We start from the raw sequence: 15,356 nt of genomic DNA, 5'->3' as shown, positions 1-15,356 counted from the left end.
TTCTGAACCATTGAAATGCAAATGAATCTCCTGTGAAAGAGATCCCATTAATTATTGTCCTGTGGATATTTATTACTTTTAAATGGATTAGCAAGTTTATTTCAGTATTTCTGATTGTCTATATATTTGTGATCTTTGGATTCTTCTTTGAAATAGTTTTTAAAATATCTTATTGGTTCCTTCCTTAGTAACTGAGTTCCTTAAAATATTTGAACCGATAGATGTGTATGTGTTTAGGTAAAAATGAGAATATTTATCTGGAGCTGTTGGAATTGTATTTTATTCTACTTTTTGAATTTGAGTAAATAGGCAGTATGTTCTTATTTCCCAAGTGTATACCATAGGAATAGTTTCAGGAGCTGAAAAATGTAACAAGAAGTTATTACCCATGAAATCAATGAAGGAGATAATAAAAAAGCATCCACCAATCCTAAATCAACAAGCATGGTGAGGGACATTGTCATGAGTCCATGTGAGTGAACACGCTACAGCTTGGCTGCTCTCTCTCTCTCTGTGTGGGATAAAGGGTCACAACATTAAAGGGTCTTGTGGTGTGTGGGCCCACCCAGGAGTATCCTCATCTACAAAGCGTAAAATAGGGTCCCTCCTTGCTGACACACGGGGTGTGTTGGGGACTTCATGACCCTTTTGAATAAGAAATACTACAACAAAAAATGTATATTTACATCCCTTTCGGTGACTAAAACTAGAATGCAGAGGCAACTGCTGAATACCTCCTGACATTTGAATGTTTAGACCTGACCTTCAGCTGAACTTTTATGTGACTGTGTAGTTATTCAGGAAAGTATGGTGGAGATATCATATTTTCCACATGACCTGCATTTGCTGCTGCCTTTGGTAGAATCTAAAATCATCACTGAAACACCAGACACTTCCCAACACGGCAAATTGCAGTAAATTCATCTCAGCAGCATTGAGATACACATCATGAGGTTTATGGTGCCAGGAATAGGAGAGGAGCCTCGTGCCCAAACTGCATCCTTGACTAGGAAGAGACATAAGCAGTCCCAATAAAAGGTAAACATTCTTCCCTGTGTCATATTTCACAGTGAATGACCACACCACGTTAATTATAATTACATTTTACCCTAATTAGTGCTGTGGTAAGAGTCTCAGTAGCCACCCATGCGATGTCATAAAAACGTGAATGGCCATCAGTCCTTGAGAGATGACCAATTCAGTGTCATGTGTTATCTTTGACAAAAGAATAGTCCAAAGGCAAAAAGGTAATTAAAACCAGTAACTAATACAACATTTGAGTATTTTAAAAAATTAAGAGATTATAACAGTAGAAGACATTATAAAAATGCATATTTCCAGAGTACTATATTAAGCTAACAGTTGAAGACAAAGTGCAAATCACTTATAAAAGTGACCTTTATGCGTATACATAATTTTATATTATTTGACTCAAAGCATAGTTGTTCACAAATTATATTATCAGAAAACAGCCCAGGCAGGGGGGCTGACACCTGTAATCATAGTGCTTTGGGAGACCAAGGCAGGCGGATCACTTAAGGTCAGGAGTTCCAGACCAGCCTGGCCAACATGGTGAAACCCCTATCTCTCCTCAAAATACAAAAAAAAAAAAAAATTAGCTGTTTGTGGAGGGTGGGCACCTGTAATCCCCAATACACAGGAGGCTGAGGTAGAAGAATCGCTTGAACCCGGGTAGTGGAGCTTGCAGTGAGCCAAGATCATGCCACTGTACTCCAGCGTAGGCAACAGAGTGAGACTCCATCTTAAAAAAAGAAAAAAAAATATATCAGAAAATATATACAGCATATATTTACATAGAGTTAAATGTGCTACATTTTGACGTTGCCTGATTTTCACTAACATCTAGTGTTAGGAACACAGGCTCTGGAGCTGGACTCCCTTGAATACTGGTTCTGCTGCTCAGTAACTGAACCTTAGTGTAAGTTATTTAAACCTTTGTGTATTAGACTCGTCATTAAAAAAAAAGTCCTAGTAATCACAACTGCTTCATAATTTTATTGAAAAATCAACTGAGTAAAACATGTAAGGCTCATAACACATGGAGTAAGAACTTAAGAAATGCGAGCTCTTATTTCTGTTTGCATTTTCATTTTAATTTTGAGATTTTTTTCTACAAACATGATGTTTTCATTATATAAATAATAGCGTGCACAGTAAGACATGTAAACCCAACTGAGGGGTGTTTAGTTGAATTGTAAGCACCCCTTCTCTCCAGCTTCTAGCTGAGCCAGTTAACTTCATCTGAGGCAACAGCTCTCCACATTTTCTCATAGTCTCCCCAGAAATTTTCAGTGTGTGCACTCTCATACCTGGAGTCACAGGCAGTCCCTCAGACTACAAACCCTAGACAGACTGCTATGCAAGAAATGCCACATCATCTTATTTTAACATCGACTTGAATTTCCGAGACTCCATCTTAACAAAGTAGCTATCAGTGTAACCTCACTCATTACCAAAGGCCACCCATGTCAACCCTTACTGACCTACCTACTCCGACCTTGACAAGAAATCAGGAATAGCCTGAGTAGTGTAAAATATTTCGGGGACCCTCAAATCTTCAGATCACACTTCTAACCCTAAGATGTTCATGGTCTCTGCTACCTTGGGCACTGTTGTCTCTGAGAAAATCTCCCTGGAGGATGCTTTCCTGGCACCCCCACTACCCACTGCCAGCACACACAGTAATGGTGAGGGGGCTGCCTCAGGACACGTGGGCCAGGAAGACCTTGGGTCCACTCTACCCACTTGTGGCCTCCATCATGCCAGGCTCGTAGGCTTGGGCATATCTGAGATTTCTCCATTTGTGCTGTCTCTAACTCCCCAAAGACAATCTTCTCTCCTCCATCCCCTCAAGATGCCTGGAGGGTCTACTCAATTAATGGACCCTTTTAGAGGCATTTGTCAGAAAGCAAGTAGGGTGGAGAAATGAAAACCAGGGCCTATGCATCCGCTGAAAATCACAGTGAGTGGAGGATAGGCAGGGAATAGCTCAGAGACTGAAAAACAACAGGGGTCCCTGCTGGTGAGGCCCCAGCAGCAAACACAAAAGAACAATTCACAGAAACAAACGCTCTTGCTAGACTTCAGTTGGCATGTGCATGTTATACAGTATGTCTTATACATATTCCCTCATATATAAGCACATGCATACATATGAGCATGTGCATTATCTATAGCTATTATACACAGAACGAGAGAGAGAGTGTGAATTGATAATTTCCCCTAAGCAAATTATGGGGAAAAAAATGCAAAGTTTAAAAAACAAAGAGAGCTCTTGAGGGAGATCAAGTTAAGTGTCAGAAAGTAATGGGAGAGAGGTAAGTTTGTTTAAAACCATTTTACAAATGAAAACACTGAATTAAAAGTAATCTGTACAAAAGCCCAAATGCTAAGAAGCAGGATGTAAATTAATTATGATAGAGCCATATAAGGCAACACTGACCATTCATAAGCAAACTCTATATGACTAGTATATATTTTTAAAACAAATTTTACATATACAATTTATATATAAATTTGCTACATATATAGATTCTACATATGTATAATTTATATACTTAAAAATCATTTATATATTTATAAATCATATTTATAATAGATAGAATCCGTATAAATAGTAAATCTCAGAATACTACATAAGAAAAGATAATGTGAGTCCGGGGCATAGTTTCTCCATTTTATATTTGAAAATAAAATATATATTATATCTCATAGCAACTGATTGTTAGTCCACAGAAAATAAAGAAAAATCCCTATGCTCAATTGAAAGTTGGGTTCCCTCATAACCACTGCAGCTTCTAGCCATGAGGAAGTTAACAAGAAGCAAACTTGATCCCTGGATATTCTTATAAGCAATTACATGTTTGCTATTGTAGTGGTCCCATGTTTTTATGGCTTCTCTGTCTATAGTAAAGTGAGTTGACTCCGAAGCATTTTTGGTTACAAAAAAAAATTCGGTTCGAGTTCATCACACTAGTTGATGAACTGCATCTCCAGAAATCATGTTTCATGTAATTTGCCATAGCTATTTACATTCCAGCAGGGGGTAAATTAAAGGAACTGTTTCCTGTGATGTGCTGCTGTATAGTCAAAACAAGACCTATTTTGGGCTAATACTAAGAATGATTCCAGTAAAATTATTTGACTTCAGCATCACCATTTCATACAAGAAACGGAATTATCTCCTATGTCCGATGAATACAGTGATAATAAGAGAATGGAAATTTGTGTAGGCATCTCAGTCTGTAGCCAAGGGTCTTTGCTCCTAGGGTGAATGGGGGAAGTGAGGCTGTGTGTTGTCCTGAATACAGGAAAGTAGGAGATGGTTCAAAAAGCAGCATCTTTACGATTCTTGGCAGATGGAACTTTTGAGACAGCATTGATGTTATGTAATCTTGAAGGTGCTTCTCGTCTTGCGTGGTTGTACTGGCATGAGTTACCCAGCCCAGTCTCGCCCGTCTTCTCTAGGTGAGCAATTATGCACATTGAAAAGCGTCCAAGTGCAATGACGGCGCAGGGTGCTGTCCCTGAACTGAGGACAGCTCGCTGGTCCATGTATAAATGAGCTCATGCCCCTGTCCCTGTGAGCACGAAGCCAGTACGCTACTCAAAGTCAGGCAAGACAGTGCCTGCCAGAATAGTAGAGTGACTTCTAAAACCCTAAAGGGAAGGTGAAGCTGCAGGACGTGGCTTCAAATAACCTTTTGTTTACATGTTGTGGGAATGCTCAGTTGACTGTCACAAAGCGTTTATAATGTGTACCTCCTTTTTCACAGCAGATACAGCCTTATATCTAAGGTGGATTTAACTTTTTTTTCCAAGGACTTGACTTAAATCTATGACAAATTATCCTTTTTCTTGGAAGCAGAGCCTGAGTTGGTGACTTGTGTAGCAGGAGGTATTGGGAGTGTGCTTGGAATCGTCTGTAAGGCAGAGAAGGAAGTGGAGTTGGGTGGAGGGAGAGGTTGAACAGTGCCCAGTCACGACAGGTGCACAGTTAGTTCATTCAGGTTGCCGTAACAGAATATGAAGATAGAGTTGGCTTAGAGACAATGGTATTGTATCTCTCACAGTTCTGGGAAGTCCACGATCAAGGCAGTGGCAGATTTGGTGTCTGGTGAGGACCGTTTCCTGGTTCATAGATGGCGCCTTCTCACTGTGTCCTCACGTGGTGGACAGGGCAAGGCCACAAGCCTGGACGTCCTTCACAAGGGCACTAATCCTGTTCACAGGGGCTCCACCCTCATCATGTCATCACACTCTAAAGGCTGGCCCATCTCTGAAAACCATCAAATTTGGGGTTAGGTTTCAACTTAGGAATTTGGAGGGACACAAACAGTCAGACCACATCAGGTGCCTTAGATAAGAGGTCCCCAGCCTTTTTGGCACAAGGGACCGGTTTTAAGGAAGACAGTTTTTCCATGGACTGGGAGAGGTGATGGTTTCAGGGTGACTGAAGTGCATTACATTTACTGTGCACTTTATTTCTATTATTACCTTGTAATGTGTAATTAAATAATTATACAACTCTTCATAATGTAGAATCATTGGGAGCCCTGAGCTCGTTTTCCTGCAACTAGACAGTCGCATCTGGGTGATGGGAGACAGTGACAGATCATCAGGTATTAGATTCTCATAAAGGGCATGCAGCCTAGATCCCTCGCATGTGCAGTTCACAATAGGGTTCACACTCCTAGGAGGATCTAATGTTGCTGCTGATCTGATGGGAGGCAGAGCTCAGGTGGTAATGCTCCCTTGCCTGCCGCTCACCTCCTGCTGTGTGGCCCAGTTCCTAACAGGCCATGGACCAGTACTGGTCCCTGGCCTGGGGATTGGAAACCCTTGCCTTAAATGATGCTACAGGGAGGTCTGGAGCTAGCATGGCACTGTATAGTCTTCCAAACTGAAGCAATTGGGCCAGGCTTGGTGCCATTGAGCATTGACATGGGTGGCCCCCAGGGAGGAACCAGAACACTGCTTGGGATGATTTCTGAAAAGAAATGCAGTGTGGATCCCCAGCAGCTGGGTGTGTGGGGGGGGGGGGGGCTGGATTCTGAAGAGAGCACCCAAATGGTGCCCTTGGGATCAAATACAGCCCAGCACTAGCACTGTTCAGTATTCTCCATCTGGAAACAGCTTCTCTAGGATTCTGACTGGCCTCGTTTCCTGGGAACACGTGCAACACACGCTCACTGCCACCCTTCTGTCTGGCCCATGTGAGGATCTGCCTCCTTAGCTGGCCTCTCAGCTGGGCTAGGTGGCTTCTGCAGCAGGGCGATGCTGACCCAAGTCCTCAAAGGGCCTCAGTCTCTGCTCACAATGCACTGCTCAGGTGTGGCTGCTAGACTTCTCCGTGTTCTATCACAGGTAAGAGAGTCCCCATGGATAAATGGTCCCACTCATCTGTATTGTCTCAATGGGGACAATGGCCCCAGCTTTTTCTCCTGATTAGGGCCAGTCCTCCTGCAAGGATGATGGCTGCTTCCCTTACTGGCGAGGCCTTGGGCATGAGGATCTTGAAGATGCTGGGCCACAGGGATAGCTTACAGTTTCATGGGGCCCTTCCTCTTCCTGCTGATGGAGACAGCTCCCCTCTGAGAAGCAGGTTCTGTAGAACCACATAGCCTAATTTGAGAGATCGGGGAGCAGAGATCTCAATCAGCTCCTGGGATGGAGGTGAGACAGCTACTCCTGCGTCCCCTCCTCAGTTCCTGGCCACATGTATTCCAGCCTCTGGGGACTGACACAGCATTATGGCCATGGATTTAGGGTGAAGACCACATCCAGAGGACAGCAGCCCATCCTTCCCAGCATCCTCTCCAAGCTGGCTCCTCAGCCATGCCTTCAGAAGCGCATTCCCTCATTCTATCCAGCAAAAGCCTTCTGGACTTCGCAGTCTGTGGCAGGAATGCCGGGTCTCAGGGTCAGTAGCCCTTGCATCTTCTTCTTTACTCTAAATTAAGGCCTTTGTTTGAGCACTTCCCTGAGAGGTGTGCAGCTATGAGCCCTCTCTAGCAGCCTCAGTCCCGCAGAGCGATGAGGGCGACATTTGATGGTGGGACCTGAGTCTGCCGTGAGCCCCATGCAAGGGAAAGAGTCCTGTCACGTGAACTCATGTGCTGTAAATTCGAATTTCCTCTCAACGGGCTTTCCTGAGGACTGCCATTCCATTTAATATGCTAAAGAACAAACTTATTGTTACTGCCCTCCACATCCCTTGAAACAAAACTAGCCCTTCTGTTCTTGGGACCACAAGTGGTCGTATCTGCCTTCCTGGTGCTTAGCTGTTTGCTTCTAGAACAAGCTTCCTGACCTGGGACTCACATCACGCCATTGTCTGTTCTTACCCAGAGTGCGGCATCATTGTCTAGCAGCCGGGGAAAATAATCTCCCTATATTCTTTGAGAATTTGGACAACAGATTTATAATTATTGTTTTTGTCTTATTCCTTCTCAGTGACATTGGTGGTTTATGATCCTGTTCTCTTTTTCTCCACGAATTTCTGTCAGTTCCGTCTAGTAAATATCCTTCTATCCCATCCCTCCTTTTTATCTGCATTCTCTTACCCTTAGACGGCTTCCACAGTGTCCCCTCCAGGCGGCCTCTGTAGTGGCCGAAACTTCATTTCTCCCCGCTACTAATCTCTTCTATTTCACCCACACACAGGGGTCCAGTCAGAATTATCTTTTTTAAAAAAATGAACATAGAGAGTGTTCCCACACTGTTTCAAATTGGTTGGAGCCTTCCCAGGGTCCACAGAATATTCTGTAAACTGGTTTCCAAATTCCATCTTCATCTCTCACCACCACCCACATACACCTCATGTTTGTCCCACGGAACTTCCTGATTTTCAAATCTTCCTTTTTTCCTCTCTTTTACCTTTGCACACGTATCTCCCCAACAAGGATCATTCTTCTATGGACTCACCATGTAGATCATTTGCTGATCTTCCCGTCTCATCTCAGAGATTACTTTCCCCAATAAGCCTCACATCCTAGATTATGTGATTTGCTGCTACACAATCCTATACCACCCTGAGCTGCCTCCATCCCGACAATTGTTTAATTGCCTGTCTTCCCAGGAGACAGAAGCTCTGGGAATGCAAGGACCTCTTTATGCCCCGCACCTGTGCAGCTGTGCAGAAGCTGCAGGTTGTATACTGCGTCCTTAAAGATGTGCAAAATATGAGTGAGTGTCTTAGCCAGTTTCTGGGCTGTTTAGATTTTTGTAGCATTATCATGGGCCATTTAACCCTTATCAATAATCTTAGGACCACTCCAGTTTTTTTTTTTTTTAAGTCTTAGTTTAGTTTTTAAACATTTGAGGTATTATAGCCCAGTAGCCAATGAGTCAACACAGACTTCTGGTTGTTGATGCTGCTCTGATTCCTGGACCCAAATCTTTTTATGTGTCGACAGCCTCATTCTTGAGTGCACCCTGTGCCCCACGTCAGCCAGCAGGGTGAGGGACACACCGGCCTGTCTCTCCTCACCTCAGCCTCCTCACTCTGGTCCGTGAGTCAGCTTCTTCGTGCACCTGTGGCTTCTGGGTGCCCCAACACGGTGCAGCCACCACAGAGCAAGTCACTGAATTTCTGCCCCTCTTCCAGATCACGTGTCCTCTGGAGAGCCACAGGGTGCTGTAGCACAGTGTAGCATGCTGTGTGCTTGCCATCCTGTGCCCATCCATCGTTCTCCCCCACACTGGCGCTCCTGCCGCTTCCCTTCTGTCCGGGCGGGTGCTTCCTACCCTTGCGGGTAGGAAATACCCGTTCCCTTCCCCAAGGCCCAGCTTGAGAGCTGCACCTCTCTCCTGGACAACTCACTGGGATGGAAATTCCTTCCAGTGTTTCCCTGTGGCTACCTGCAGCAGCTCCTTTTTAGCTAAGGTAACAGTTTTCCTAGAGTGTTTTGTGTGTCCTCGAGTCCCTGAGAAAGAGCCCCATTTTATTCAATTCTGTTTCTCCAGACCGTTGCAGAGCACACAATGTCTTCATCTTGGTGAGCCATTTAGTAACCAAAGATAATAAGAGCCATTTACAAGCCAAATATATTAATAATTAAGTGTTTGAAGCTGAAATTAATAGATTATATGTGTTCATTATTGCTATTGTTTTCTTTAGGTGAATTACCAGCTAGCCCAACTAGCGTTCCGTTGTCTTAATGCAAGGCCAATAAGATGAACATAGGATTTTATTGAAACGATACTAAAACAAACAAGTAATAACAACAAACTGTATATTAGAAAGCTATTGAGTTTCCAGTCGTCACCCTTTTTTGTTGACAGGGTTGAAGAATTTGTATGAAGATATGCTGACATTCAGGACAGTCTTAACTTTAAGAAAAATATCAGAAGACCCATTGACTCTTGATTTCTATTTTTTTCTGAGTTATATTGCATGAATGAATTATAAGCACAGATTCCTCTTAATAATGTGAGATAAGCCATTATTAAATATTTAAATATATCAGCGCATATGAGCCAGGAGAGTAGGTGGTGCCAGAGAACATTAAATTCTAACGCAGAAATTTGACATGTAAATTCCAGTTTTAGTGGCCCATTAGCTCCAGCTACATTCCACTTTCCCTTCCCAACATGTATCCTCACAGATTACATTTCAAAGTAAACTGAGATAAGACGTAGTGGAAATTACACGGAGGTTAAGCGCCGCGGGGCTCACGTTAGAGCAAACTTCCTGGGAGACGTTCTCCAATCTGTATTTTAGTCTCAGGTAAGAATGAAAGTTCTGATAATGATATTTGCGAATTATGAAAGAGCTTGTGAAATTAACAAGGTGTACTTCTGAGTGATATTTTAGGCTCTGTAAGTGGAATGAGCTTCCTATTTTTTTCCAGCCATATGGCTGCCTTCCTCATTTCTCATGTGTCATGAGTGTGTGAATGTGATAACATTCTCCCACATCTTTACCACTGGGATCCCTGCATCGGATACAACAAGGACCCACTTTTCCAAACAGGTTTTTTCCTTTCAATTGGAATTTGTTGCTTTCAATTTTCTCGTTACCTTTATTATTTTTCTTTGGTATTTCTGTTTCCTTTACGAGTTTTTATGATCTCAACAAGAGTCTTTGTTAAAATTTCTGAATTGTGTTGACTTACAAATGGATGATATTTTGCATTACTGATTTAAAAGTTATAGATGGGACTATTCTGTTCTCGAAATTCATCCTGTGTTTTTTAAACTGCGTACATATCCTCTTGCCTCTAAGCAGGAATGGCCAGGCGTGGCATGCAGTTTTGATGACTCAGCTCCAATGCGTTTCTTTTAGATCATCTGTTGCTTTAACGTGTGAGCATGTGGAGCTCCGTTTCTTCTGCTTTTCTCTTGGGAAAGGGAGTGAGCAGAAAGAAAGTTTGTGCCATCTGAGACTGAGAATGAGAGAAACTGAAGAAGTTAGGCAGCTTCAGACTTTGGCAAAAAGTTGTGATGTGAGCTGAAAGTCAGGGAGTGTAGGATGAGGGGTGAAGATGAGGGGTACAGGGCAAGGGAAACAGGTTTAAGAGTCCAGGATGAGAGGTGCAGTGAGGAGGGCAGGATGAGTGGGTCCAGGTGAGGGGTCCAGGATGAGGAGTCCAGAAAGAGAGGTACAGGATGAGGGGTGCAGTGAGGAGTGCAGGAGGAGAGGCCTGGGTGAGGGATTCAGAGGGAGGGCTCCAGGAAGAGAGATGCAGAATGAGGGGTACAGGTGAGGAGTACAGAATGAGGGGTAAGGTGAAGGGGTCCAGGATGAGATGTGCAGGGGAAGGAGTACAAAATGAGGGGCTATGGGATGAGGAAGTGCAGGATGAGGGTGTGTAGGGTGAGACAGTGCAGCAGGAGGGCTCCAGCATGAAGTGTAGAATACAAGGGGGGCAGGATAGTGCAGTGCTAGAGCTTAGCCAAGAGACCTGGGCTCGGGTTTCAGTTCTGCATCCAGTTTGTTCTGAATACCCCTGGCCTTTAGTAGCCTCATCTATAGTGGGCAATGGGGATGGGTCATCTGCAGGCTTTCCTCCCACTTCTGAGAGAGAGAAATCAACAGCCCCAAATATTTCGTCTTTATGGGAAGCTCATTCCTGGAATGATTAGCAAGCTGAATATGTGATTGCCACCTCTGATACTGAAACACGTCCACTAGGACTATGTCAATGCTAAAAAGGATAGGAGAGAACACAACTAGGTTTCGGCATAGTATGAAATAATGCAATGATGCTAAGTGAAAACCTGCGCCAATGTAGATAACCACGAAGCACATGGTGACATCATTCACAAGGCCTTCAATGCTATGCATTTTCTAAATTGTATTAGAAAATAGGAGACTAAGGGGTGGAGCCAAGATGGCCGAAGAGGAACAGCTCCACTCTACAGCTCCCTGCATGAGCAACGCAGAAGACAGGTGATTTCTGCATTTCCAACTGAGGTACCTCGTTCATCTCACTGGCGAGTGTCAGACAGTGGGTGCAGGACAGTGGGTGCAGCACACCAAGCATGAGCTGAAGCAGGGCAAGGCATCGCCCCACCCATGAAGAGCAAGGGGTCAGGGAATTCCCTTTCCTAGGCAAAGAAAGGGGTGACAGATGGCACCTGGAAAATTGGGTCACTCCCACCCTAATACTGTGCTTTTCTAAAGGTCTTAGCAAATGGCACACCAGGAGATTGTATCCCGCACCTGGCTTTGAGGGTACTATGCCCATGGAGGCTCACTCATTGCTGAGACAGCAGTCTCAGATCAAACTGCAAGGTGGTGGTGAGGCCGGGGGAGGGGCACCCGCCATTGCCCAGGCTTGAGTAGGTAAACAAAGCAGCCCGGAAGCTTGAACTGGGTGGAGCTCACCTCAGCTCAAGGAGGCCTGCCTGCCTCTGTAGACTCCACCTCTGGGGGCAGGGCATAGCCAAACAAAAGACAGCAGAAACCTCTGCAGACTTAAATGTCCCTGTCTGACATCTTTGAAGAGAGTAGTGGTTCTCCCAGCACACAGCTTGAGATCTGAGAACGGACAGAATGCCTCCTCAAGTGGGTCCCTGACCCCTGAGTAGCGTAACTGGGACGCATCCCCAGTAGGGGCAGTCTGACACCTCACATGGCCAGGTACTCCTCTGAGACAAAACTTCCAGAGGAAGGATCAGGCAGCAACATTTGCTGTTCACCAATATCCACTGTTCTGCAGCCTCTGCTGCTGATACCCAGGCAAACAGGGTCTGGAGTGGACCTCCAGTAAATTCCAACAGACCTGCAGCTGAGAGTCCTGACTGTTAGAAATAAAACTAACAAACAGAAAGGACATTCACACCAAAACCCCATCTGTATGTCACCATCATCAGAGACCAAAGGAAGATAAAACCACAAAGATGGGAAAAAAACAGAGCAGAAAAACTGGAGACTCTAAAAATCAGAGTGCCTCTCCTCCTCCAAAGGAAAGCAGCTCCTCACCAGCAATGGAGCAAAGTTGGACAGAGAATGACTTTGATGAGTTGAGAGAAGAAGGCTTCAGACGATCAAACTACTCCGAGCTAAAGGAGGAAGTTTGAACCCACGGCAAAGAAGTGAAAAACCTTGAAAAAAAATTAGACGAATGGCTAACTAGAATAACCAATGCAGAGAAGTCTTTAAAGGACCTGATGGAGCTGAAAACCATGGCACGAGAACTACGTGACGAATACACAAGCTTTAACAGCCGATTCGATCAACTGGAAGAAAGGGTATCAGTGATTGAAGATCAAATGAATGAAATGAAGCGAGAAGAGAAGTTTAGAGAAAAAAGAATAAAAAGAAACAAACAAAGCCTCCAAAAAATATGGGACTATGTGAAAAGACCATATCTACATCTGATTGGTGTACCTGAAAGTGACGGGGAGAATGGAACCAAGTTGGAAAACACTCTGCAGGATGTTATCCAGGAGAACTTCCCCAATCTAGCAAGGCAGGCCAACATTCAAATTCAGGAAATACAGAGAATGCCACAAAGATACTCCTCGAGAAGAACAACTGAAAGACACATAATTGTCAGATTCAGCAAAGTAGAAATGAAGAAAAAATTTTAAGGGCAGCCAGAGAGAAAGGTCGGGTTACCCACAAGGGGAAGCCCATCAGACTAACAGCTGATCTCTCCACAGAAACTCTACAAGCCAGAAGAGAGTGGGGGCCAATATTCAACATTCTTAAAGAGAACAATTTTCAATCCAGAATTTCATATCCAGCCAAACTAAGTTTCTTAAGTGAAGGAGAAATAAAATCCTTTACAGACAAGCAAATGCTGAGAGATTCTGTCACCACCAGGCCTCCACTAAAAGAGCTCCTGAAGGAAGCACAAAACATGGAAAGGAACAACCGGTACCAGCCACTGCAAAAACATGCCAAATTGTAAAAACCATTGATGCTAGGAAGAAACTGCATCAACTAACAAGCAAAATAACCAGCTAACATCATAATAACAGGATCAAATTCACACATAACGATATTAACCTTAAATGTAAATGGGCTAAATGCTCCAATTACAAGACACAGACTGGCAAATTGGATAAAGAGTCAAGACCCATCAGTGTGCTATATTCAGGAAACCCATGTCACGTGCAGAGACACACATAGGCTCAAAATAAAGAGATGGAGAAAGATCTACCAAGCAAATGGAAAACAAAAAAAGGCAGGGGGTGCAATCCTAGTCTCTGATAAAACAGACTTTAAACCAACAAAGATCAAAAGACACAAAGGCCATTACATAATGGTAAAGGGATCAATTCAACAAGAAGAGCTAACTATCCTAAATATACATGCACCCAATACAGGAGCACTGAGATTCATAAAGCAAGTCCTGAGTGACCTACAAAGAGACTTAGACTCCCACACAATAATAATGGGAGACTTTAACACCCCACTGTCAACATCAGACAGATCAACAAGACAGAAAGTTAACAAGGATATCCAGGAATTGAACTCAGCTCTGCACCAAGCAGATCTAATAGACATCTACAGAACTTTCCACCCCAAATCAACAGAATATACATTCTTTTCAGCACCACACCACACCTACTCCGAAATTGACCACATAGTTGTAAGTAAAGCGCTCCTCAGCAAATGTAAAAGAACAGAAATTATAACAAACTGTCTGTCAGACCACAGTGCGATCAAACTAGAACTCAGGATTAAGAATCTCACTCAAAACAGCTCAACTACATGGAAACTGAACAACCTGCTCCTGAATGACTACTGGGTACATAACGAAATGAAGGTAGAAATAAAGATGTTCTTTGAAACCAATGAGAACAAAGACACAACATACCAGAATCTCTGGGACACATTCAAAGCAGTGTGTAGAGGGAAATTTATAGCACTAAATTGCCCACAAGAGAAAGCAGGGAAGATCTAAAATTGACACCCTACCATCACAATTAAAAAAACCAGAGAAGCAAGAGCAAACACATTCAAAAGCCAGCAGAAGGTGAGAAACAACTAAGATCAGAGCAGAACTGAAGGAAATAGGACACAAAAAACCCTTAAAAACAATGAATCCAGGAGATGGTTTTTTGAAAAGATCAACAAAATTGATAGACTGCTAGCAAGACTAATAAAGAAGAAAAGAGAAAAGAATCAAATAGAAGCAATAAAAAATGATGAAGGGGATATCACCACCAATCCCATGGAAAAACAAACTGCCATCAGAGAATACTATAAACACCTCTATGCAAAGAACTAGAAACTCTAGAAGAAACGGATAAATTCCTCGACACATACACCCTCCCAAGACTAAACCAGGAAGAAGTTGAATCTCTGAGTAGACCAATAACAGGGTCTGAAATTGAGGCAATAATTAATAGCTTACCAACCAAAAAAAGTCCAGGACCAGATGGATTCACAGCCAAATTCTACCAGAGATACAAGGAGGAGCTGCTACCATTCCTTCTGAAACTATTCCAATCAATAGAAAAAGAGGCAATCCTCCCTAACTCATTTTATGAGGCCAACATCATCCCGAGACCAAAGCCTGGCAGAGACACAACAAAAAAAGAGAATTTTAGACCAATATCCCTGATGGACATCGATGCAAAAATCCTCAATAACATACTGGCAAACCGAATGCAGCAGCACATCAAAAAGCTTATCCACCATGATCAAGTGGGCTTCATCCCTGGGATGCAAGGCTGGTTCAACATACCCAAATCAATTAACGTAATCCAGCATATAAACAGAACCAAAGACAAAAACCACATGATTATCTCAATAGATGCAGAAAAGGCTTTTGACAAAACTCAACAACACTTCATGCTAAAAACTCTCAATAAATTAGGTATTGATGGGATGTATCTCAAAATAATAAGAGCTATCTATGACAAACCCACAG

The 15,356-nt window shown here is 43.3% G+C and overlaps 1 protein-coding gene across 2 annotated transcripts in view; it reads left to right on the top strand.

Moving 5' to 3' along the window:
* Positions 1–15,356, top strand: part of CSMD1 (CUB and Sushi multiple domains 1) — a 2,071,408-nt gene that overhangs the window by 1,538,029 nt on the left and 518,023 nt on the right. The window lies entirely within an intron of this gene.

The sequence above is a fragment of the Gorilla gorilla genome, chromosome 7, assembly GCF_029281585.2.
Source record: "Gorilla gorilla gorilla isolate KB3781 chromosome 7, NHGRI_mGorGor1-v2.1_pri, whole genome shotgun sequence".
In the NCBI taxonomy this organism is placed as follows: domain Eukaryota; kingdom Metazoa; phylum Chordata; class Mammalia; order Primates; family Hominidae; genus Gorilla; species Gorilla gorilla.
The sequence above is the reverse complement of the archived record's forward strand: the minus strand, read 5'-3'. Positions and strand labels throughout refer to the sequence as shown.